Genomic DNA, 23,322 nt, shown 5'->3' on the forward strand with positions numbered 1-23,322 from the left:
AAGATGGTGCCACAGTGGCCTGACTGAATGGGTAGGCACATAGGAAATCAACAAGGGCACCCTCCAGTGGCAAGTGCTGTGCAGCATCTTGTTGTTAGGTATGGAAAGCAGGCAGAGAAAGGGGTTTAGCGATAGGGAGAGACTGTACAGCCTGCAGGCTCAGGTGTTCTCAGTGTAGGGGGTTAATGTGAGGATGTGTGGCCTGCTGTGTGTACTTCCAGTGGTGCGAGGAAACAAGAGACTGAAGACTGACAAGAGAATCTGGTTCTCAGTGGCTTCTGAAAAGCATGCTGTGTGTACTCCCACCCTGGAGCCTGCCCTCTGGCACAGAGCCACCCACAGAGAGGCCAGCAGTGCCCGCGCCATCTGCCTGTGGACCTTCCAAATGAGGTCTTTTACCTCAGCACATTTGGTGCAGCCTGGTTTGCCATAGTAACCTACAGACACAGGGACACACAGATTCTCCGTTGCCATGGAAACCAGCAGTTGGCTATCCCTATGTGACATAGCCCCGAGACCTTGACAATTTAGTCTGATCTTGAAGAGCTTAGAAGGGATATGAGACAGAGGGTTTTGTGTCCCGATTAACCAGTGTTGGTAGTCGTTAGCTTTCCTGTTGCCTTGGTGATGAAGGAAGACACAATTGTCAACAGACTCCAGGGCTTTGTGTATAGTCTGATGCCGGGACCATCCCCCAAACTCACTCCATCCTCTGGCCATCATGGGCCCAGGATATCTTTTCTTTCTCTCTGGGTTTGCACTCCTCCACCCAGACAAGACTTTTGTTCCCAGGAGGCACTCCCCGGCTCATGGGATCTCGGCATTCAAAGCAGAACAGGAGACCTGGGCCCCTGAAACGGGGCCACCGAAGAGATAGGTAAGCGCTTGAACGCCCTCCCTGCGTTTGGCCCAAGGACCTGCCCTTGTGTGAGCTCCACCCACCACTCACAGGCCTCATTCCTGTTTTCTACATTCTAACCATCCCCCCTCACTCCTTACTGTCCTGAGTTCTCCCCTTCTCCCTAGATGCCTCTCCCCTAACACATGGGGTCCCCCAGCCTCACAAAGCTCAATAGTCTCTAAGCATGTGATCAAATAGGTCCATACTGTAGGATGTGCCCAGCACCTCAGGGATCCAACCCCCCTCAAGTGAGGACCTCTGCCCCATGCTTAAACCTCCAGTTACTCCAGGTTGTGCCTGCTCTCTCTCTCCTGGAGGGCTCCTCTATCCAGCTTCTGCCAGTTCTCCATCACCCCAACCCAGCTTCACAACCACAGCCAGTCACTGCCCAAAGAGTGAGCAATCCTGTAGAAATCACCTCCACCTGATCCATCACTTAATCTACTTTCTGAAGCTATTGAAACCAGGACACTAAAGGAGGCCTTGAGTGACCACAGTGTGGCCAGGCAACCAGTGGGAATAACTTGGTGAGCTGGCAAGCGTGTGGAGAGTCACCTGTTCTTTTCCTCCTCAGGAGAACATCCCGGAGGAAATACTGGAAGGAAGGAAGGGAAATCGCTGGGTGAGCTGACTGGGGAGGAGGGAGAGCTGTCTCTGGAGAAGGCCATCCACAGGAGAGGCTGCGTGGGGAGGTGGGGAGGTGGGGAAGTGAGGGTGGCTCTTTGGTCATGCTGTGGTGTGTATATGTGTGAGGTGGAGTTTAGGGAAGGGTGTGGCCACTAGGTAAAGTCTGTATTACTTTGACTATTGTGAGCTTGATTTGCTCCTGTCAGATCTTCTGTGGTCCTTTTGCCCCCTGTCCATCCGAGTAGCACTGGTGAAAGGCCCAGAGGCCCAGCTTTACCAGCCTTCCCTGGGTCTCTCAGCTGGACCTCTCCAGGGATGAGTTATCACCAGCATTGTAGCCTAGGGCTACTACTGACTGGATCCTGATGCTAAAGCTCCCATTCTGCATTGTTCATATCATAGTCCCCTAGCCCAGGCTGGAGACAAGTCTTGTCCATGACTACTGATCAGTGCATCATTTGTAGCTTGCTGGTGTTGGGACTCCTAAGATTCATTTCTTAGACAGAGGGGTGGTCAGAAATAACTACCTGCAAAGGAGGGGGCTGAGCTCTGTCTGTATACACTAAGCAAAAGGATAGGCTCTCCTCCCCCGCTGAGGAGGGCCTTCCAGGTGCACCATGTACCTGGGGAATCTGCCTGCTCTGCCAAGGGAAAAAAATCTAGAGAAAAGGGTGCATCTGAGACTCTCTTTTGCCTCCCATGGATGTTGGTCATAGAACATTGATGGATAGGTTGGATGGTGAGAATTGAGCCTAAAGAGACATTCTGTACAGAACCTGGGGGCTCAGGTATGGCCCTGTGGCAGAGATCTCCCATCCACACAGCCTCAGAGCAGGTTAACTGTGAAGCCTAGAGAAAAATCTCACAAAGAAAATGGTGTCCCTTGAGCCTGGCCTGTAGGCTCTTAGGGATGCAACAGTGTACCCCAAAGGGAGGGCTCTGCTATGATGACTGATGCAGCCTGCAGGACTCGGCTCATTTGTTTTCTGCAGCTCCTGTATTTTGAGTGATGCAAGCTGATGAGCCTTCTTCATGCATCCAACATACTATAGAGCATAGACCTGCAGGTGTCTTTGAGATCCTATATCCAACCCCTTATTTAACAGGAAAAACTGGGGCTTTGGGGCAAGGTCACACTGCAAGTTCGTGGGAGAGTTGGAACTGGAACCCAGGCTGTCTACGCAGGGCTCCTTCTAGGCACTGAAAATGAGGGATCAAGACTTACTGTGTGAGAGACATGGGTTTTACAGGGGGTGGCATTGGCCTTGTGGCTGCAATCCTGCCTTAGCTTGAGACCCTGAATAAGTTGTAGATGTCTATATCTGGTGTCTGGATTATCAAGGACTCTTGAACATAATATTTTTCTAGGCTAGCTAGGTTCTAGATTTTTCTACATCTCTATTTTATTCAGGGCTGCTAGTACCACTCTGGCTCTTTCAATACCCCTAAACTTCACAATTCAAGATGGTACCCACATTTCACCAGTAATGACCAGTCCTATATGGACATGCATGTCCATAGATAGACAGGGAGTTAAGGAGCGAGGCAGCCTCAGGAGCAGGGACTGTGTTATAGGAACACATATTTATAGGTTAGGAACAGTCAGCAAAGGTCATCCAATCTTTAGGCTTTTCTAGGCAACACTAGACAATGAAGAATTGTCTTGAGCCACACACTAAGCCTGGGGTGTTTAACCCATGGAACATAGATTGCAAGAGCATATCTATGTGTATCTTGTATGACATTGTCATAGGACTAGCTATCCTGGCCTCGGCAACCCTAGAGCCATGGAGTGGTATAGGAAAGCAATAGAAGTTTGGTTCTTGACCTATAGTGTTCCATTTTAGTCTTACCACTGTACTAGAAGTTTCTAAGACAATGAGCATAGTGCATTTCTATCATGACCTTTGATTTTTTTTAATCTTTAACTCCTTAAATATTATGTCCATTTCATTTACTCATACTAGCATCTCAATATTATTTGATGGAAGTACTTAAGATCTACACACAATGATGATGGTGATGGTGGTGGTAGTGGTGGTGATTTTAAGGGAACACGATGGGCAAATGAACTATTAATAATAGGGTGGATAGAACTCAGTGATATTACTAAAAACAATAAATGTAAAAGGTCTAAACACCCCCACTTAATGGCCAAATTATTAAACTGGCTCAAAATAGCACAATATACTGCCCAAAAGAAAACCATTTCAGATATTCAGTCACTGAAGTCTTAAAGCCATCTGTAACTCCATTCCAGAGGATCCAGTGCCCTCTTCTGTCCTCTGGAGACATGCATATGATACATATACATACATGCAGGCAGAATACTCATGCATAAAGTAAATAAATCCTTAATTTTTATTTACCTACCATATAAGAGTTTCATATGTATATACAATGTGTTTTGATCATATCCACCCTCATTTCCAACTTCTCTCAAACCCTGCTACAGCCCTGTCCAGTTCCATACCCTCTTCTTTATATATCTCCGAAACTTTAATGTCTTTGTACTCCCATGCGTGCTTTCTTCCACATTGAAACCGTGTCAGTTCTTAGAGACCTTCAGCCTCCAAACTCCCTGTTATTGTTCTTGCTGCTGCTGTTGTTGTTATGTGTGTGGGTGTTTGACAAAAAACAAATGCACGTCTGTGTACCACTTGCATGCCTGGTGCCTATAGAGGCCTGAAGAGGGCATCAGATTCTTTGGAACTAGAGTTACAAATGGCTGTGAGCTGCCATGTGTGTGTACTGGGCATTGAACCAGGTCCTTGGGAAGAGCAGTCAGTTCTAACCACTGAGCAATCTCCCAGCACCCTGAACTCCTAGTTTTAATGCTCGCTCTGAGTTCCTCTTCTGTGTGGATATTCTAGCTTACTGTTACAGCAACTCACCATCCTTGGAGGGGAATTGCCTGCCCTTTGTCGCCCTCGTTCCCAGAAGCCTGCAGCTTTCTCTCTGTCCCAGTAGTGTCCAGCAGCACTCATGTCCCCCACAGCTGTTTCAAAGCTCTCACAGAATACTGCTTTCATATGCTACACTTCCCTCCTCATCCTCAGCTGCCAGTAGACTCTGACTTTGCAGAGGGAAGAATATTCATCAGGAAGCGACTTCTCCGCACTCTGCCCTGGACCTCCAACTTCTCCACAATCGTGACAGTCAATGCTTCCAGTTCCTGACACACTGAGGAATAGGTGTCACTCTTCCTGTTAACCTCACCACCAGAGATCTGATAGCCCTTTCCATGTCCCCTGGGACCCCAAGTACCCTGTTTCATTTCCTCCCCACACTTCCAGTGCATGTTCACACTCCATTTTCCTGGAACTTTCCTTTGTAACCCAGTTAAAAGATAGTCCTCACGAACTCAATTTTATAAGGTCCCGTTGCTCTTTCCCTCTGTCTGTTGAAGTCAAAGTCAGGGCCTGTCGGCTCCATCACCTCACCTGCTGAACTCTCAGGCAGCTCCAGCCCGGCTTCTGCTCCAATTCTCCACCTATGCTGCTGATGCTGGTAACTCCTACTTCCTGTCACCTCCTGGCGGCCCTGGGCATAACCAAGCCAGCTCATCCCAACTCTATGGACCCCTTTCCTCTGCTGTCTGTTACTCTGCACGCTCCTTGTTTGCGTCTACCTTTCTGATTATTGCTTCATCTCTGATATGAGAACTTCTTTCTGTCTTGGTTTCTTTCCTCCCTCTCCCTTGTTTTTAGTGATCTTGTTAGTGAAAACAACTACTTCGGTTTCAGGCCAAGAACTATACCATACCCAAGATCCTTCCCTTTCCTTTGCATTCTCTGGTGGATCACGTCTTGCTTCCTTTGTGTTGAAGTTTTCTTCTTAGGACTATAAACATTTGCAGTTGTTGTAAGGACTCAACAAGTTCACTTGTATCAGTGTGAACATCCCTGTTGATTCCAGAGTATGCTGCTTCAAAGTCTACTTAGTCTGTTATAATCACCCCAGCTTACTCTTCATTAGTTTTTGCTTGGCATCTTTCTCCGTGCTTTTTAGTTTTAACCTCACCAATTTTATACCTGAAGTACCTTTCTTTGAGGGATCAAATAACTGTGCCATCTTTATCCAGCCTAATAAATGTGGGATGTTTAGACCATTTTATGTTTATTGTGTTATTTATATCATGGAATTCCAGCCTTTTTGCTATTAGTACTACATTTGTCTGCCTGTTCTTTAATATTTCTTCTTAATTTATCATTGGTGTGTGTGTGTGTGTGTGTGTGTGTGTGTGTGTGTGTGTGTGTGTGTGTGTAGAGGTTACCTGTTCATGCCATGTCCAGAGGACAATTTTGTGGAATTGGCTCACTCCTTCCACCGTTATGTGAGTTCTAGGATTCGAACTCAGGTCTTTAGGTTTGTACGGCAAGCACCTTTAACTGTTGAGCCATCTTGCTAGATCTAGCCTGTTTTTGATTCCTTTGCTTTCTCTGGGATCAGTTCTTGATTTGTCTTGAGACAGAGCCTCACTAGACGCCTTGACTGCCTTGGAACTAGCTATGAAGACCATATTAGCTTGGAACGCACAGAGATCCACCAGCCTCTGGCTCCTTAGTGCCAGGATTGAAGGTGTGTAGCACCACACTACTCTGGCATTCAGTTTTAAATTTTTTCTTCAAATTTACTTGAGTTATTCTTGTTGTATATGTGTGTGTATGTTTGGGGTTGCATTTGTGACACTGTGCAAAGGAACCAGCTGGTATTCTGGTGAGGGGTACTGTGCTGAGTGTATAGACTAATTTAGGGACTATGCCATCCTACTATTATTTAGTCATCTGATCCATAAGTACAGAATGACTTCCTATATGTCTGAGGCTTAATTTCTCTCCAGAAGATTAGAGTTTTCTCTTTTTAAAAAGTGTGTGTGTGTGTGTGTGTGTGTGTGTGTGTGTGTGTTTATATATGTGGTATACACACTCATATGTGAGCAGCTGCACACACCCAGAGGAGGATGTTGAATATCCTTCTATGTTGTTTTCTACTTTATCCCTTGAGACAGTCTCTCTCTGTACCTGCAGCCAGGATGGCAGTTATCAGGCCTCAGCAAGCCCTGGTGTTACAGGCATGTACCTGGTGTTACCTTTCATAGCCCTGGGGTTACAGGCATGTGCATGGCCTTACTTAGCCTTTTATGTTGGTGCAGAGATTTGAACTTGGGTCCTCATGCTTGCACAGCAAATTCTGTTACATACTAAGCCATCTCCCCAGCCCAAGTTTGCTGTTTTCAGTGTAGAGCATTGAACTTCTTTTTAAACATGATTCCTTGGTATTCTATTTCTTTATGCTGATAAATTGAATTGTTTCATTTTAGATTGTTTATTGAATGTGTATAAGAATAAAACCGATTTGCTGTGTTGAGCTTGTGTCCTGAAATTTTTCTGTATTTGTTTATTAAGTCTAGAGTATTTTAGAGGACACAATCAATTTTCTTAAAACAGTGCCGTTTCATTTACAAGTAGAAGACAGCTCTCCTTCTTCCTCTCCAGTCTGGGTATCTTCTCTTTCGCCTTTTCCCCAAGCATCTTGGGTAGAACCTCAAGTGGGTAGGTTTATTTGTTTTACTCTCTGGGGCAGATTTGTTTGTTTTTTCACCTTTAGTGTCTTGTTAGATGTAGACATTTTTTTTTTCATAGAGTCTCCTTATAAATTAGAAGGAATGTCCTTTCTGTTCATACTTTGTTGAATGGCCTTTTATCATGAAAAGGTATTAAAGTTGGTTCAGTGCTTTTGTTTTATATCTCCTGAAATGATAATATGGGCTTTATTCTTCATTGTATTATACTTTATTTTCTTTTAATTGATTTTTGCAAGATAAGTCAATTTTACATCCCTGGAATAACTTCAAGTTAGTCAAGATGTATAATCTTGATGTTATTAGATTCAACTAGCTAGTTATTTTTAAACAATTTTCACTGATACTGTGGATTTTTTTCCTATTTTATTTTTACACACACACGCACACACGCACACACACACTGTTTTTGAGAAAAGTTATTCATGCAGATCAGGCTGGCTTCAAACTTGAGATCTTCCTGTCCCCACCTCCCTAGAAGTAGAATCAAAGATGTGGTGAGCAGTATGGACTGTCCCTACTTGGGAATATGTCTGTCTGTGGCTTTGAATTCAGTAATCTTTCCTTTGGAGTATGTCAACACCAGCAGCACATTTTAGGTACCAAGTGTAGCTGCCATTCCTCCTGTCATGTTTCCCCCTTACTTTCCTTGCATGAAGTAAATTTGCAGAAATGTTTTTATCATCTTCCCTGGACTGGACACCTGTCTCACCAGTGTGCTTCTACTGTGTTGTGTTTACCCTCAACACAAATGTCAAATGAATATGGGTTTGTTTTTTGTTTTGTTTTTAAGTTTATTTTTTGCTTGTTTGTTGGTTAGATTTTTTTTTTCAAATCTGTTTGTTTTTCTACACCAACCACTTTGACAACTATCTGAATGTCAATCATGTCTTGCAGTTCAGTTCTGCTGTTATCTGGAGTTAGTTTGTTCCCCACAGGTTAAGACCTCAGTCCCACAAGGCCACTCCTATCTCACAGGCTAATAAGTCTCCAGTTGCCTACTGAACTGCTAGCCAATCGGCTATAATTTGGGCACTCCCATAATCCTCTGGTAATTTGCCAGAACAGATGGTAGAACCTAGGAAAGGTGCTTTTTTGACTATTAACCGTTTACTATAAAGGTCAAAACTTGGGAACAGACAAATGAAAGAGACACACAGGACAAGGAGTGTAGATGACCTCTGTGCCTTCTCTAGCGCCCCTTCCTCTGAGATATTCACCCTATTGTTTAGGGTTTTGTGGAGGTTCTGTTACATGGCTGATCAATTAGGCCTTTGGAGACTGGTGGCTGAGTTCTAGCTCCCTTCCTCTCCCTTGATCTGGCTTTGAGACGGAAAGCTCTAAGCCTCCAGTCACGTGATTGGCATAGGGTTCAGCATTTTGGAGATGACTCTATATACTACTTGCTCCTGACATGCCTCATCCTCTCCTATCTTGCCTTTCCACAGGTCTCCCTAGCCCATGGCTCCTACATACAGCCTACCTGTTTCACCTGTGAACTGTTCTTTGTCCATCAGGGCTTGCCGACACCTTCTCCAAGAAAACTTCCATTGCAGTGCTAAACTCTGTTGTAGTTCTTAGTATGTATACTACTACTGTCAATTACGCCTGGGTCTACTACTAAGCTGTGCCCTCTCTGAGACCAGGAAAATATCTTGCTTCACTCTATACCTCTAGTAGAGGGCCATGCACTGAGTGGACATTCAGCAAAAGTGTCCTTTGGAAAGGAAGGGAACCAAGGCCAGATGCTCTCATGAGACTGGGTGTCCTTAGGCTGTCAGCTCAGGTATTTTAGACAGATTATCCTCCTTAATATTTATGACATTGTGAAACAGGTGTTCCACCCCTGTGGATTTCTGTGCTGAAGCTAAGGCTCAGAGATTTAAACCTTGAAGACACAGACCTGAGCACAAAGCAAGACCTGAGTCCAGGTCTGCTGACTTCTCTGTTTGGCCTTCAGTTCCTTGCAGCCCAGGCAGGTTTCCCCATCTCTTGTCCAGTAGGGAAAGCTGGAGCTTTTATAGTTCAGACCCTGTGATATATCGGTCATTAGGGGATTGAGGGTGGGGAATGACCAAAACCCTGAGTTGAGTTTTAAAACCCTGGTGTTTTCAATAGCAAAATAGATTTGAGGTATTATTGGCCTAAGTCTGGGGAAAAGGCAGTAAATACCTATTGGGAAAAGAAGTGGTGACCTATTGCTACCCAGGCCAACTTCACAACACCTTTTAGAATCATGGTGGCTTCGTGTAGTATATATATATATGTGTGTTTATGTACATTGTATATATACATATATACACATAAATAAAATAGTATTTAAAACATATTTCATTATAGTAAATGTAGATTATCTGAAACAATATAAAACAAAACTACCTATGGAGGTCAGTGTTAAGAGTACATACATACTGCTCTTAAAAAAAGACCCAAGTTCAATTCCCAGAATCCACTTCTGGTGGCTCACGGCTGCCTGTAACTCCAGCTCCGGGGGGGGGGGGGGGGTTGACACCTCAATCTCTGCACTCTGGAATACACACATACACATAATTAAAAATAAAATAAAAATTAAAACTACCTATATTCCCAGCACTTGGAGGTAAATCCTGTTGCTGGTGATTCATTTCCATTTTAAACTTACCATTGGAATATTTATGCTGTACATCAGCATGCACAAATTACACGCTTCACAACTTCTGATGAGTGTCTGCGGATGTGCACAATCAGGCTCGCACCACCTATACTGATCAGATGAGCACTGACACCCTACAACCCCCTGACGAGATCTTTTCTGGAAACTGTATCCAATAGTTATCTGGACTTCTAACACAATATTAATTTCACCCTCTGTTTGACATTCATGCAAATGGAGTGATTTACTGTCTTCACTTTGAAACTGGCTTACTTTGCTCAACAGTGAAATTCATCTGTTAGGCACGTAGTTCCACTGCAGCTCATTTATTGTCCTTATATTGTGTTCAAGTAGGCAACTGTGGTACAACGTATACATCCATTCTGCTAATGGGCACTTGTGGAGTTTGCAGATTATTAGCAGTGCCGCTGTGGACATTCTTGTATGTATCTCTTGGTTCTCAAATATGTTTGTCCACACAATGTGTACTAGGAGTAGGGTTGCAGCGCTGGCCTTAAGTTCAACCCCAGTGGCTGCTGCCTCAGTCCTCCTGAATGCTCCTGCCAGTATACCTCTCTGCAGGATGTGAGTCTGGGTGACTGTAAGCCCTGCTGATTCTTTGTCTTTGCATTTCAGCTATCTCAGTGAGTGAACAACACATAGAATTGTGGTGGCCTTACTTTACAGTCCTCTGGTGAATAACAGTTAAATATTATTTCATTGATGTATTTCTTAACAAATATGTTACTTATGTGGCTACTTCTTATAGTCCTTAGTTTACTACAAAGACCCAAAAGTGTGAGGAAGTTCAAAGGCTGTTACCGTGAAACCAAAATATCCCAGCTTAAAAGACTGATTCTGGTTTTCCCTTTGGTGAAGTCTGAGCTCTTGAGAAGTAGGTTGTATGGAACTAGGAGAGCTCAGAAAGGAAAAGGGTCCTTTGCTGTTGCTCTCACTAAATGTGCTTGTCCCAACAGCAGCGCTTATGTCTTCGTTGGAAGGCAGTTGTATGAGAAATTACTCCATAGTTACTCCATAAGAGGCCAATGTACGAATGAAAGGCATCTTCAGAGAGAAGATGGAAGCCTTCCCTGACGGACTCTTATCTTAGAGCTAGTGCTGGTGTGACCCTACTGGGAACTGTCTCAGGGAAGCCCTGGCAGAGAGGTGAGAGCAGTGGAGAATGGATCTAAAGTAACCTTATTTGTTCTGTGTCGTTCTTTCTTACTGATGGAACTGTTATTTTTTTAAATAGGTTTAAATTCCTGTTAAGTGCTATTTGAAAAATATATCTTGGATATTATGGCTAAGAATATGCAGTCTGAGTTTGTAAGTAGGAATTTTGGTTTGTGTGTGCAAACATTTTAGTGAAAAAGTTTTGCTATATAAAGTCTTAATGTAATATATTCTCTAGGAGTATTATTAAACACATCTTATTTTTAATGGCTGTGTGATGGTTTTGTGGATTTACTGAATGTAAGCATCACCTTGTTTTGGTTGTTCCCATAATTCCCAAATCTGTGATGAACATAGTGCATAAAAATACATGCCTTTGTGGTTATTTTCTTAGAATGGCTTCAGAGAACGGAAATAATGGTTCACAAAGAATGAATGTCTTTAAAGGTCTTTGATAATGTTCATAAAGGCTTCTAGAGGTTATCAGTAGACCCTCCCTAAAGAACATGAAATGGCTCCCTCACCGAATAGCTACCAAATTTGCATATACTCAGTTGGAATGTCTGTCTGTAGCCCAAGAGACAGGATTTAAAATTTTTAATCTAGTAAAAACAAGTCTTTTTTTCATTATAAAACATGGCCTCTGGATTTAGAAACAGGGCCCAATGTTTCTAATTTTGGGATATCCGGCTCCCTGAAGATGATGGAAAGAATATTTCCATCTGATGCATTTGCCTTCCTGTTTGTTTCCTTTTGTAAATGAAGTTTTAACACACCTGTTATTCACGTCAGTGTGTAATAGGAAGTAGGAATAGACTTTTGTTCTTCCCAGTGGTGGCAAATTGTTCTCTAAACCATTTGCTGAATACCCAAATTCCTTGAGTGTGTTTGGAAGACCATCTATGTCATGAGCCATATATATATACATACATATACATACATATACATACACATACATATACATACATACTGTGTACATGACCTGTCTCTACTGCATTGCTGCAGCTGGTCATTCTAGTGTTGGAGTTTCCACTTGGAGTACAGTTTGTGTTGTGCACGAAGACAGTGAAAAGTGCACAGTGCAGTTTGATGGGCAGGACCTTCATGTTCTACTTTCACAAAAGTTCTTGGATTGTTTGGAAAACAAGCTTACTCTCCAGATAAGCATTGCAATAAATCCATTGGTTGTAAGGAAAACGCTGCTGCAGCTGTTACTAGAACCATGAAGTTCTAATGGGAGGGAAGGAGTCACTTGCTGTCAGACAGGCTGTTTGTGTAGGTGACAAGGAGAATTGGTGAGATCTTTCACACATGACTAAGGCATTTCATGTGAAGTTTTATAGCTATTCTTTACTTAAAGGTCATTTGAATGTTGTCTTTCTTGTTTTATTTTAACTAGATGTTTCTGCTGTGTGGAGAAAGCAATAATTTATGAGGATCTACCCTATGGCTATCAACTTCACTGAACTGTTTGTCTGTTTTAATGGCTTTCAGAGACTTACTAACTGTGTAAATGCTAATCAGTTTATCTTCTTTCTAATTACATAGAAATACCCCACAAATTGTGGCCTTGTCTAGACCTAACAGGACAATGTTTAGTTGTACCTAAGACACTTTGTCTTGCCTAGTGAATATAATGCTGTTCTTGGTTTACTTCTGGCTCCCCCACCTGTGTCTGTGTGTCTGTCTGTCTGTTTCTCTCACTGTCTGTCTCTTAGTCTCTGTCTATCTGTTCTCTTCTCCCTCTGCCTCTTTCTCCAGGATCTCACAGTGTAACCTAGGTTGGCCTAACTCATTGTGTAGCATATTAAGTTTAGAGATCTACTTATTCTTCTTTGTGAAAAAACAGATCTTACACTACAAGACACACATATATTATAATGATCACTATGGTGACAGCCATAGTCATCATAAAGACTTAGACATTTATAGAAAGTTCATTTCATTGAGATGCCAGTTTCAGAGCCTAGCAGATGTTCAGATATGTTCCATCTCTTCTGTGTCACTTCTATGTTTGTAAATTATTTTCTGGGGGCTTCAAGTTCTTTGATGACATTCCACACGCTTTTCCATGGATCTGAGCAGATATAGGGCTAGGGCTAGGGTGTGTGTGTGTGTGTGTGTGTGTGTGTGTGTGTGTGTGTGTATGTGTGTGCGCGCGCGCACGTGCATGTGTATGTTTATGCATACAAAGCAAGGAGTAGCTATGGAGATTAACCCACTTGTAATTCACAAGCTGGGATGCATATATTGATCTATAGCCTTGTGCCTTCCTGTCTAAAGCATGTGTACCTTTGTGCACATCTAGCATTCTATGTGTATACATTCATCTTTGCCCCTCAGTAAATGTGCCAGCATGTATACAGTGCCAGCATGTATACACGGATAATGTCTAGAACTATCTCTGCTTTGTGTGTACATTGCACACATGCATATAGTGCATCATACACTTGTGCACATGCATAAGTACCACTGTACTGTCTCTGTCATGCCAGCTCCTGAATAATGACATAGACTTACATTTATTTATGAAAGCTTGGGCCTTAGCTTAGGCTACTTCCCAACTATCTTAGATAACTTAATTAAACCATTTATTCTAAGCCTTGCTTGCCACGTGGCCCATTACCTCTCACTAAGTCCTGGTATGTCTGACTTCCTCCACCTCTAGCTGGCAAATCTTCTGCCTCTCAATTCCTCTTCCAGAGACTCTCTCTCTCTCTGCCTGGAGGCCCCACCTTCCCTATTTTACCCAGCTATAGGCCATCAGCTCTTTATTAAAGCCAATCAGAGAATGCCTTAAGCAGATGAAGAAGGACAGACATACCTTCACATCGTGTACACAAAGATTACCCCAACATGGATATATGTGTCTGCAGGAACACCACTGGAAAGCACACCTTACACGTATCTGGCTTCAGCAGAGCCTTGGTGACTTACTTTCTGTCATTATAAACAAGCTGTCAGAGGTGAAGTGGAAGCCCCATAGGCAAGGAGAATCTTCTTGCTAATTGTGGTTCCATTTTAGAAATCATCTGAAGAGGGGCAGCCTTGACCTAGAATCCTTGTGTCTGAGCTACAGGATCAAGGAGTGGCCTCATCCTCATTGGGCCATCACAGAGGCCAAAGAGTTGGGGCTGTGCTCTGTGCCCTATGGTGAGTCATGAGCATTCCAAGCCTGGAGCCTAGGCCCAGATACTGAGCTTAAGTCTACTAAAAAAAAAAAAAAAAAAAAAAAAAAAAAAAACCCTAGGCTAGACTCAGGGAAGCTGACTCTTGTTGCTATGGCAATCTGAAATAAGTGTTTGCTTTTGGAGCAGCAGGATGTAGAGTATGTAGATAATGGGCTGAGGTAAGGTGGGTCTCTCTCTCTCTCTCTCCATCTCTCTCCCTCTCTCCCTCTCTCCCTCTCTCCCTCTCCCTCTCTCTCTCTCTCTCTCTCTCTCTCTCTCTCTCTCTCTCTCTCTCTCTCTCTCTCCCTGCCCGTGTGTGTGTGTGTGTGTGTGTGTGTGTGTGTAGAGGGTCAAAGAATGGAATGGACTTTGAAGAGGGAAGTCTGTGTTTCAATATTACCATCTAAGGCCTCAGGCATGGTTCTAGGCTGTTGCCTGAACCCTTCAGCACTTCAGGAAGGGTTGATGTGGAGAGGGTGCCCATTCGCTCATCACAACCTAGTTGGAGGTAACTGTTAGAGTGGTCTTAGACCAGCTCAGTAGATATGCTGGCATCTCTCAGGACCCAGCGAGCATCTACTGCAAACTGTCTCCTTTGTTAGATGACAAGTGGCCCAGGAAAGACCCCTACCCAGGCCAGGTACTAGGCTTTGAGAACAGAGAGAAACTTCCCACTACAGAACTCATTTCCATGGAGGGGTCCTGGCACTGGGGCAGGCAAAGACAGAACAAAAGGACAGGATGATGGTCCCAGAGGCCTAGTAGGGCCTGGCCTTAAGTAGAACAGAGGATTGGGACAAAGAAGGACAGGGTGAGTTGAATGGTGAGGACACTCACTAGGCTCGTGAGAGCAAGCCCTCCTCTCCTCCCCAGCAGCCTCTTCCCTACAGGATCCCAGGCCTTCAGTGAACATGAGGGCTAAACTCAGCATTCACTGCAGCCTGAGCAAGGCTCAGGCTCATACCCACTCATACCCACGAAGGACTTTCTTGTAGCTTCAGGTTGCAGATGACTTCTTTCTCCAAGGAAACAGTGCTGAAGAGGAGAAGAGGGCTGCAGGCACTACCTGTGGTGTCTGAGTTTGGATCTGAAGCAAAGAAAGTGGTTTGATTACACAGGAATCCTTATTCAATCCCTTTCCAAGACCTTTGTAGTTACCGTGTGTCTTAGGCCCAGGCCTGACCTCTGTAGAAGTGTATCCCACTTTGCCTACCATCAGTTGTAAGAATTTCTGCTCACTGTTCCTTGAAACAGAGTGTAGTCTCAGAGGACTGGCAGAGGGAAATCCCATCCTGGAACAGGAAGACCTGAATCGTGGATTCAGAGTAAGGGTGGCCTACATGGATGCCTAGGATATGTGTGTATGTGAGAAATACAAGTAGGTGGTAAGTGTGTGTGTGTGTGTGTGTGTGTGGTGTGTGTGTGTGTGTGTGTGTGTGTGTGTGTGTGTGCATGCATGCATGTGTGTTATGAAGCTTTGTGGGCACACATGCAGAATATCTGGGAAGATCAAACTAGGATTTCATGGGTGATATGTGTTTGTTAAACTTGTGAGTTCCAGGTACTTGGCATGTTTATTTGGAGTATGTAATTTTGTGTATGTGTATTAGGAAGACTTGGAATGATGAAGATGATGGGGGAGACCACGGTCTGCAGGTCAGTTTTCTTTGCTGTGTATATGAAGAATGACATGCTGTTGTGTATGATATAGTTCAAAAGCATCCAAAGTGCACATGTACCAAAAGTATATGCATGCTATATCCCTTGTAATGTGGTAGGGTTGGGGAAAGAGGGCTGAGGCACAGACAGGAAACCGTGCGTGCGTGCGTGCGTGCGTGCGTGCGTGCGTGCGTGCGTGCGTGTGTGTGTGTGTGTGTGTGTGTGTGTGTGTGTGTGCTATCATGTCTGAGAGGAAGATTTAAGTGATGGCCTCCTTCTATCTCACGTGGAGCTCCTCTCAAAGTTCAGGATCCTGAGCCTTACCTGGGTGACACAGAAGGGTCTGTTCGACTTTTTAAAAATAACACACATTAATTGTCCATATTAACTAGAACATATTAATTGGAACATATTAATTGTTCCATTTGACAGTCCCATGCATGCACACAATGTGCACTGTAGCAGCTAAGACCTGGGTGCTAGAGGATGAGTAGAGTGTCCATGTGGGTGAGTAATGAATCGCATTCACTTCTTCAGGGTCACTGTCCTGAAGTCGGTTCATATTGACGAGGAAGATTCGTTTGCACAGTTGAGGAAAGCGTTCCTGTTTGTTTTCTTTGGTGACAGGGTCTTGCTGTGTAGTCCTGGCTGGCCTGGCTCTCACTATGTAGACAGACACCTGCCTCTGCCTCCCAAGTGCTGGGATTTATTAAAGGCCCACACCTAGCCTTACTTTTATCTTTATTTTATTTTTTAAAAAGCTTTTGTATACAATAAAGGAAAATACAAGGCCGTTAAACCTAGATGTTGCTAAGACTTTGAAACTGTATCAACTATAAAATGAAACTATAATTAAAAATCCAACAAGTCCATGCACTCAGCTTCCTCATTGTTTGAGCTCCATCAGGGCCAATCCCACCGTGCTGTGTGATGGCCCTGCTGCTAGACTGAGTTGCTCAGTACTCCTAACGTTGTGTCTCAGCATGTCACAGGTCAGCCCAGGAGAGAGGTTTCAGAGCAAGGAATCGGCAGGTCTCACAAAGAATGGACATGTCCTTTTATTGCACATCTAGACTGAAGAAGGTGATGGGGACAAATGTCACAGTGCAGATTAAATTCTACGGTGCCATCACATGTGTAGTTGCCACGTTGTGAACTGAGCACTGGAGAATGCCTCTGCAGTGCTGGGAGCTGTCAGCCAGTTCAGCAGGGAAGTCACTCACTCACAGCACTGGGAATGTGTGCTATTTGTCAGTTCACTTCTGTCTTGCTTGCTAAACTAAGTGAAAATATCAAGCAGCATTTGAGTTAGAACTAAATCCATTTATCACTTCAGCCACAGATCAGCAAGGTAAAAATGAGGTGGAATCAGCACACACATTGATTTATGGGACAATTAATTGTCTAGCTATATGGGATAGCAGTATAGTATCAGGGTTTTCTTCCTTACAGCCATCTGTCTGTCTCTTTCTATGTGTGTCTGTCTCTGTCTCTGTCTCTGTCTCTGCCTCTGCCTCTCTCTCTCTCTCTCTCTCTCTCTCTCTCTCTCTCTCTCTCTCTCTGTGTGTGTGTGTGTGTGTGTGTGTGTGTAGTATGTATCTGGAGGTCAGAGGTCAACTTGCAGGAGTCAATTCTCTTCTGCCATCATGGGAGTTTTGAGAATTGAACACATGTCATCAGGCTTGCTGGCAAGTACCCTTATCCAGCTGAGCCATCTTGCTGACCTAAGAATTGGGTATTTAATCTGTATTTATAAACTTCCACTGTCCATCATATATGTCAGCAAAATTATATAACTTATGTATGTATGCATGTAAATACTTTCTGGCAAGCCGGATATTAAGTGTCACTATTTGAAGCTGTTTTGCAGAATTTTATAAGCCTGGTGTTACCCTCACCTTCAATATGCCTCCTTTATGTAGAGGGAATAGAGTGGAGGGGATTAGTGGACAGGTACCAGTGACAAGCAGCAGGGAGAACAACTTTTCAGATTCCCACAAGCTGTAGCCTGCCACTAAATCAGCTGTGACCACCTCCTAGTCATGAGTGAAAGGGCTCACTTGGGGGTCCCAATCATTTAACTAAGTCCCTTTTCTTTGCCAGGCACCAGGTGGGAGTTATATATAGGAGAAGACAGGTTCAGTGCCTGCAGAGAGCACACAGCCCAGCAGGAGATACCAAGCCACTGTCTGTTTCTCCCTTTGGAGTATGCAGGTGGAGGAAGACCCAGCTGATGCAGTGGGGTGGGTGGGGTGATAGGAGTCTCTGGCCTGATGGAGCCAGTGTGTGCATTTTATATTAAGAGCAAAACACCCCTAGGACCTGAATTGAAAATGTATCAATCCTCTTTCCAGGGTCCATGCAGAGTAGTGCCCAGGAACATGGATTATAGGCAAAGGGATGGAGACAGGGAACTCTCAGGGCACTCTTGGAGAAGCACTGTCTGGAGAGAGACGAGAGAACTAGAGAGCAAGAGAGCGAGAGAGTGTTTGCAAGGTAGGGGGAGGGGAAAGCAGAGATCTGTGTTGGGTATTTGGAAAGCTGGAACACAGCTGAGGTGGGGCAGTCTGGAGGAGAGAGAGCAACAGAGGCAGGAGATGGGATGGGTCCAAGGCCTCACCAGCCTCAAGGTGGAGGTGGGAGGGAGCCATGGCTGAGAGAGGAGCCTCACCAACAAGTCATATGTTTAGACTGACTTTTTTCAAAGCCAGTGTCCCTGGAGCAGGTAGTAGACTAGAGCCTCTGGGGGTAGGCAGGAGAGCCATGGAGTGCAGGATCACAGGGATGAGAAGGGAGATCACAGGATGAGAGAAGAGCCTGGGAAGACGATTCAAAGCCTAATGCTGCAGGGCCAGTTCAGGAGCCCCTGTAGGCCTCATTTCTGGGAAGTGTGTCATGGATGGTAGGGCCCTCCACGCCAGTGAACCAGAGAATGGATAAGAGGAGACAGTTGGGGGAGTTCAGAGCACCAGGGGGAGCCTTAGAGCTGGCCTGGAGTCCACAATGGTTAGGCCAGTCCTAGCTCTGCTACCAACTTGCTGTGTGACCTTCAGCCAATCTCTACCTACTCTGAGCCTCAGCTTCTTCATCTGAAAATAAGGTTGGATTGGACCAATGATATTCAAGTGACATTTGTAGCCCCCAGGGTCCTCAGGAGGAATCTTTAAGGAGGTGTGGGGGGGGGGGGAGGAGATGTGGAACATCGTCAGCTGCCCCACCCCCAGCTTCAGGCAGAGAGAGCTGTTAGATTGTTTTCTTCTGTCCTGCCTAGGAAAGGGCGTACTCCAGCTGAAACCCGTGGGGCCAGAGAACCCCAGACACCATGGCATATAGTGCAGGTGTGTGAATCCCCGTTAGCATGGATACTGATGGGGATGAGGAAGGCGCAAAACACAAAAAGAAAGCCAGCTAGCCTGGCTTCAGATGCAGCGTGAACACCCAGGCCCATTCCCAGCACAGCACAGTCACGGCAATATCCCCCGTTCTGTAGCTCTGTGCTCTGCCTAGGATATAGGAGTTTGTCTCTTACCTTGGCTAGTAAGTCACAGTGTATGTGTCGGTGCAGTGCCCCATTCCCTGCACATTGAGGCCCCACTCCTCTGCTCAGGGCAGACTGCGGCACAATGCAGAAGCAGCCCATCTGACTCCCTGCGCCTTAACACCTCCACCCACTTGTCTCTGCAAACTCGCGCAGCAGAGGTTCCTGGAACAGGAAACCAAAACTGAGTTTTCAGGCCTGGCCTATGTGTGGGAGGACTCCACAGAAGGTGTCCTGGTTCCCCTTCAGTCCCGTGAAGCTTTCTTCAAGCCTTGCTGATAGATAGGTACCAGGTGGGCCCTGAGCTGTATGTGAGGACCGGTGTTGTGGGGTGGGAAGGTGATGGAGAAACTCCCATGATGGATCAGAGAAGCTAATTCCTGACTTTCCATCCTCAGGTGTGGTCTCAGAATTTGGAATGAGCTACAGACCTCTATCTTTGTCCTGGGGTTCTGTGAGGGAGGAGGAAGATGGAGATCGCTTGAGGGACAAGGAATCATGTTACTTGCCTTGTGTCCTTTAAGCCCCAGGTCATGTCCTATTGCCTGGAAGCCAATTCCATCTTAGTTCTGCTTTCTAGAGGGTCCAGCTGTTTAGGACCCCAAATTCCAGGTTCCAAGGTGGGAGCTCCAGGTTCCACCACTCCCTTAGGCACGTCTTAGAAGGAGGGCTCAGAACCAAGTGGCCTTCTTCCTGTCCCCTCATCAGCACCTCAGACAGGGCTCAGAAAAATCACTCTAGGGACCCTGGGAAAAGACCCTGTCTCTCCAGTCCCTTCCTATCTTCTTCTGTTCTTTATATCCCAGGACCACAAGGAGTCTGCCACTGGCTCTCACTTGGCTGGGAGGTTGGATGGGGACAGGGTGACGACTCACGGTGTTTCCTGACAACAGGCCGGGGGACGCAAGCACCAATGTGAAGCTGAAGAGAGTCCTGGAGACAGGGGTCGGTGAGACCGAGTCTGCCCAGGCCACACCAGTGGGCGGGTTGTGGCCCTGGGCCTGGGGAGGGTCGCTGTTTGAGAGGAGGACCCAGCTTTATAAAATGACTCCGTAAGTATGTCTGGGGTGAGTGGGGTCATAGGGCCCCCACTCTCCACATGGGACGAGGGCATGGACTGAGAGACCTTGCAGTGGGGGACTCCAAAGCTTGGGCTCTGGCAGAGGCAGAAGCTGGCTCTTTTTCTCTGGGTCTGTGAAGGCCCTCTCTGGGGCCGTGTTTCAGAGCAATCACTAGCTGAGACATCCCTGAATGGTGCTTGTGTTACCTGTGTGACTGGGGTATCTCCAAAGGCTAAGAGCCATCAGAGCTTAACAGTCCCGAAGAATAGGCTCATCCTCTTATCTCTTATTCAGCAACCAGGCTCTCCAATGATGGTTTGCACCATGGGAAACCCACTGGGAGAGTTTTTAAAATGCACATTTCCAGTCTTGCTACCAGAGAGCCCAGGAGTCTGCTTTTCAAAGCTTCTGTAGACCACTCTAGGAGGCTACCTGTCCTGGGATTGGGGTATTCCTATTCTGGCTCCAGAAGATGTTCTGGTCAGTTGAACTCTTGCATAGGAGAGAGACCCAGAGGCTCTTCAATAAGATCTTCCTGAGGCCCAGGAGGGGGCACGGTGATGGTTGAAGGAGGAAGGCTGAGCAGAGTCTAGACACCACAGATAAGGGGCTGAGTTCACAGAGGTGGTGGCACTCACAGCTTTCCCAAGACCTCCAGGTCCACACAACTCCCCACATTGCTTTTGTCAAGGGATGAGCCTGGAACCTCTTGCAGAAACAAGATAGAGTTTGGAGAGGATTCCTGGAGTTGAACCTATCGAGGATCATTGGGAAACCTTGGTGGAATTCCTTTCAACATTTTAAGTAACATTTTCTCAGTGCCTAGTTAATTCAAAATGACCTTTTTGAAAGATAAAATAAATGACCTTTAAAGCCCTCATAATTGACGCGCAGGCTATTGCTTGACTAAATTAGCCTGAAGGCAGCACACATTTGCTGTACATTTCCCCTGGTGGAAGCTAGAGTCAGAGGCAGGCTGGGTTGGCTTATGTCCCATCTCGCAGCCTAGGATCGAGCATTCATTCCACTTGAGACTGCACATGTCCACACCTCCTGGCTGGAGAGCTTCTGAAGTGTTCACCCGACCCAGTTTGCTCAGTCAATCCCCGAGGGCTAGGCCTTTGGGTTCCTTCCAACGTCTTGCTATTATAAATACCACAGCTATGAATATCTCTGTACAAATTACTTTCTTAGTGTTTTACTGGGAAGCATTCCCCCAAGTGGCATTGCTAGGTCAAAGGTCATGAAAAATGTTATAGTCCTTGTCACATGTTACTAGATAGTTACTCAGATATATTGAAGCCATGTGCCATGGCACCAATTACATACAACTGTCCCTATGACACTCTGGTATATCAAACATCATATTTAGGGGTATTGGTGGCTATTTTATTTATGAGTTTCCCCTGTTTTGCCATATTGGTTAGGAGTAGTGCTATAAAGAATTTATGCATGTGCTTATGTAAAGATACATAAAATTGGACATTACCAGGACTTCGGAGGCTGATGGGTATCATTCGCCTTGTAGCAATTATGACAGTGACCTGAGGGGAATCTGTTCTGAGTCAAAGAGCTGGATCAGGACCAACTGGGCATGGTGGTGTATCCCTGTAGTCTCAGCTACTTAAGATGCTAAGGCTGGAGAATCAAACTCACTTGGACACCATTTGGAGAGAGCCCAATTCCCAAACCAAAGTGTGCTGACCTTGGCTAGTACTCGGGCTTCAGTCCTCTCGGAAGGCCAAGCTGCACTCCAAGACTACATTTTAAATGCATGGAGACCAAGTGGTGAATGTGGTTTCCAAACCGCACCACTGGTTCCTGGCAGAAGCCTGGCATGAGGGGGAGGGTGGAGAGTCATGTTCCCCTGCCTGTCCCCAGCTTGGTGGACTGTGCCTGAGCTCTACTGGGACCTGCAGAATCACTCACACAGCTGTGGCCTTCTGGATGCAAGTTGTGTTCACAGCTGTGTCTGTGGAGACTTGGAGTATACTTGTCTGTCCTTGCTAATGACCATCATGTGTCAGTACCAAGAGTTTAGCCAGTGCTTGTCAAATCATTAACTCTGACATTGGGCAGAGAAAACAGTCTGGGTAAGGTTGTAGCATTGGTTGGGGGCTGAGCCCTGATGTCTTGGTTGAGGTCTAAGTATGGCAATTATAGACAAGGAGATTATTAGGAAAAGCTGGTCTGATTAAGAGCCCAATACTACCCTCTGGTAATAACAAAGACAGCTCATCAGAGACAATTCGGCTCAAAACAATGAGACTGAAAGACATAGTGACTGGGGATGAGTGCGGGGCATAATGTTGCAGCAGTGGGGCCTCCTGGAATATCAGGACAGACAGGTTGGATGAGGAAGGAGAGAAGTCAGGGCAGACATGGCTGGTGGAGCTGGAGGACCTAGCAGAGCATGAGAGATGAGCAGCTTAAATCCTGGCTCCATAGGACCAAGCAGGATTGAGAACAAATAGACAGATGAGCATCCTCAAGGGTCTTTGAGATAGAGTGGAACAGTAGAATGCTGTGTGCAACCAAGGGGTCTTACAGGCCCAGTGCCAGGGCCTTCTCCAATTTGAAGCAGTGTCCCAGGAGCAAGGGGAGGACAAGAACCAGCATAGATAAAGCAGTGGGGCCCAACTTCTCAGAGAAATGGCGGAGGCTGGCCACAGATCAGCATTCCCACCCACCACCTAGATGGGCAGAGTTGTCTGCAGAGGGCAGGCTAGCATCGTGGACATTCGGCTAAGGAGAAAGCATACATAGTGTTTTAGTGACAGGTGTCTTGGGCTCACAGATGTCACCCTTGAACAAAAGAAAATCCTCAGTTTTTTTTTTTTTTCCATTCTCTCCTGACCTGCTGCTTGAACCTGGGTGTGGGTGGGGCTGGACTTGGGTGGGGATGGACAGGAGAATTGTGGCTGGCACTTCAGAATGGCAACCAGACAGTTGGGAACTGGTTTGGTGCAGATAT

General features: G+C 45.5%; 1 long non-coding RNA gene across 3 annotated transcripts in view; it reads right to left on the reverse strand.

The window, feature by feature from the left end:
• Gm32309 overlaps window positions 1-19,685 on the reverse strand; it is a 28,738-nt gene extending 9,053 nt beyond the window's left edge. Inside the window, exons 1-3 of one of the 3 annotated variants that reach the window (XR_003946850.1) lie at window positions 19,578-19,685; window positions 19,279-19,452; window positions 16,790-17,028 (exon numbers count right to left, since the gene is read on the reverse strand). This is a non-coding gene — a long non-coding RNA (predicted gene, 32309). Of the gene's footprint in view, window positions 1-15,064; window positions 15,178-16,789; window positions 17,029-19,278 lie in introns of those variants that run through there. The other 2 variants (XR_003946849.1, XR_003946848.1) reach the window with 2 other exon arrangements.
• Window positions 19,686-23,322: the final 3,637 nt, after the last annotated feature.

The sequence above is a fragment of the Mus musculus genome, chromosome 7 (genome assembly GCF_000001635.26).
Source record: "Mus musculus strain C57BL/6J chromosome 7, GRCm38.p6 C57BL/6J".
Taxonomy (NCBI): domain Eukaryota; kingdom Metazoa; phylum Chordata; class Mammalia; order Rodentia; family Muridae; genus Mus; species Mus musculus.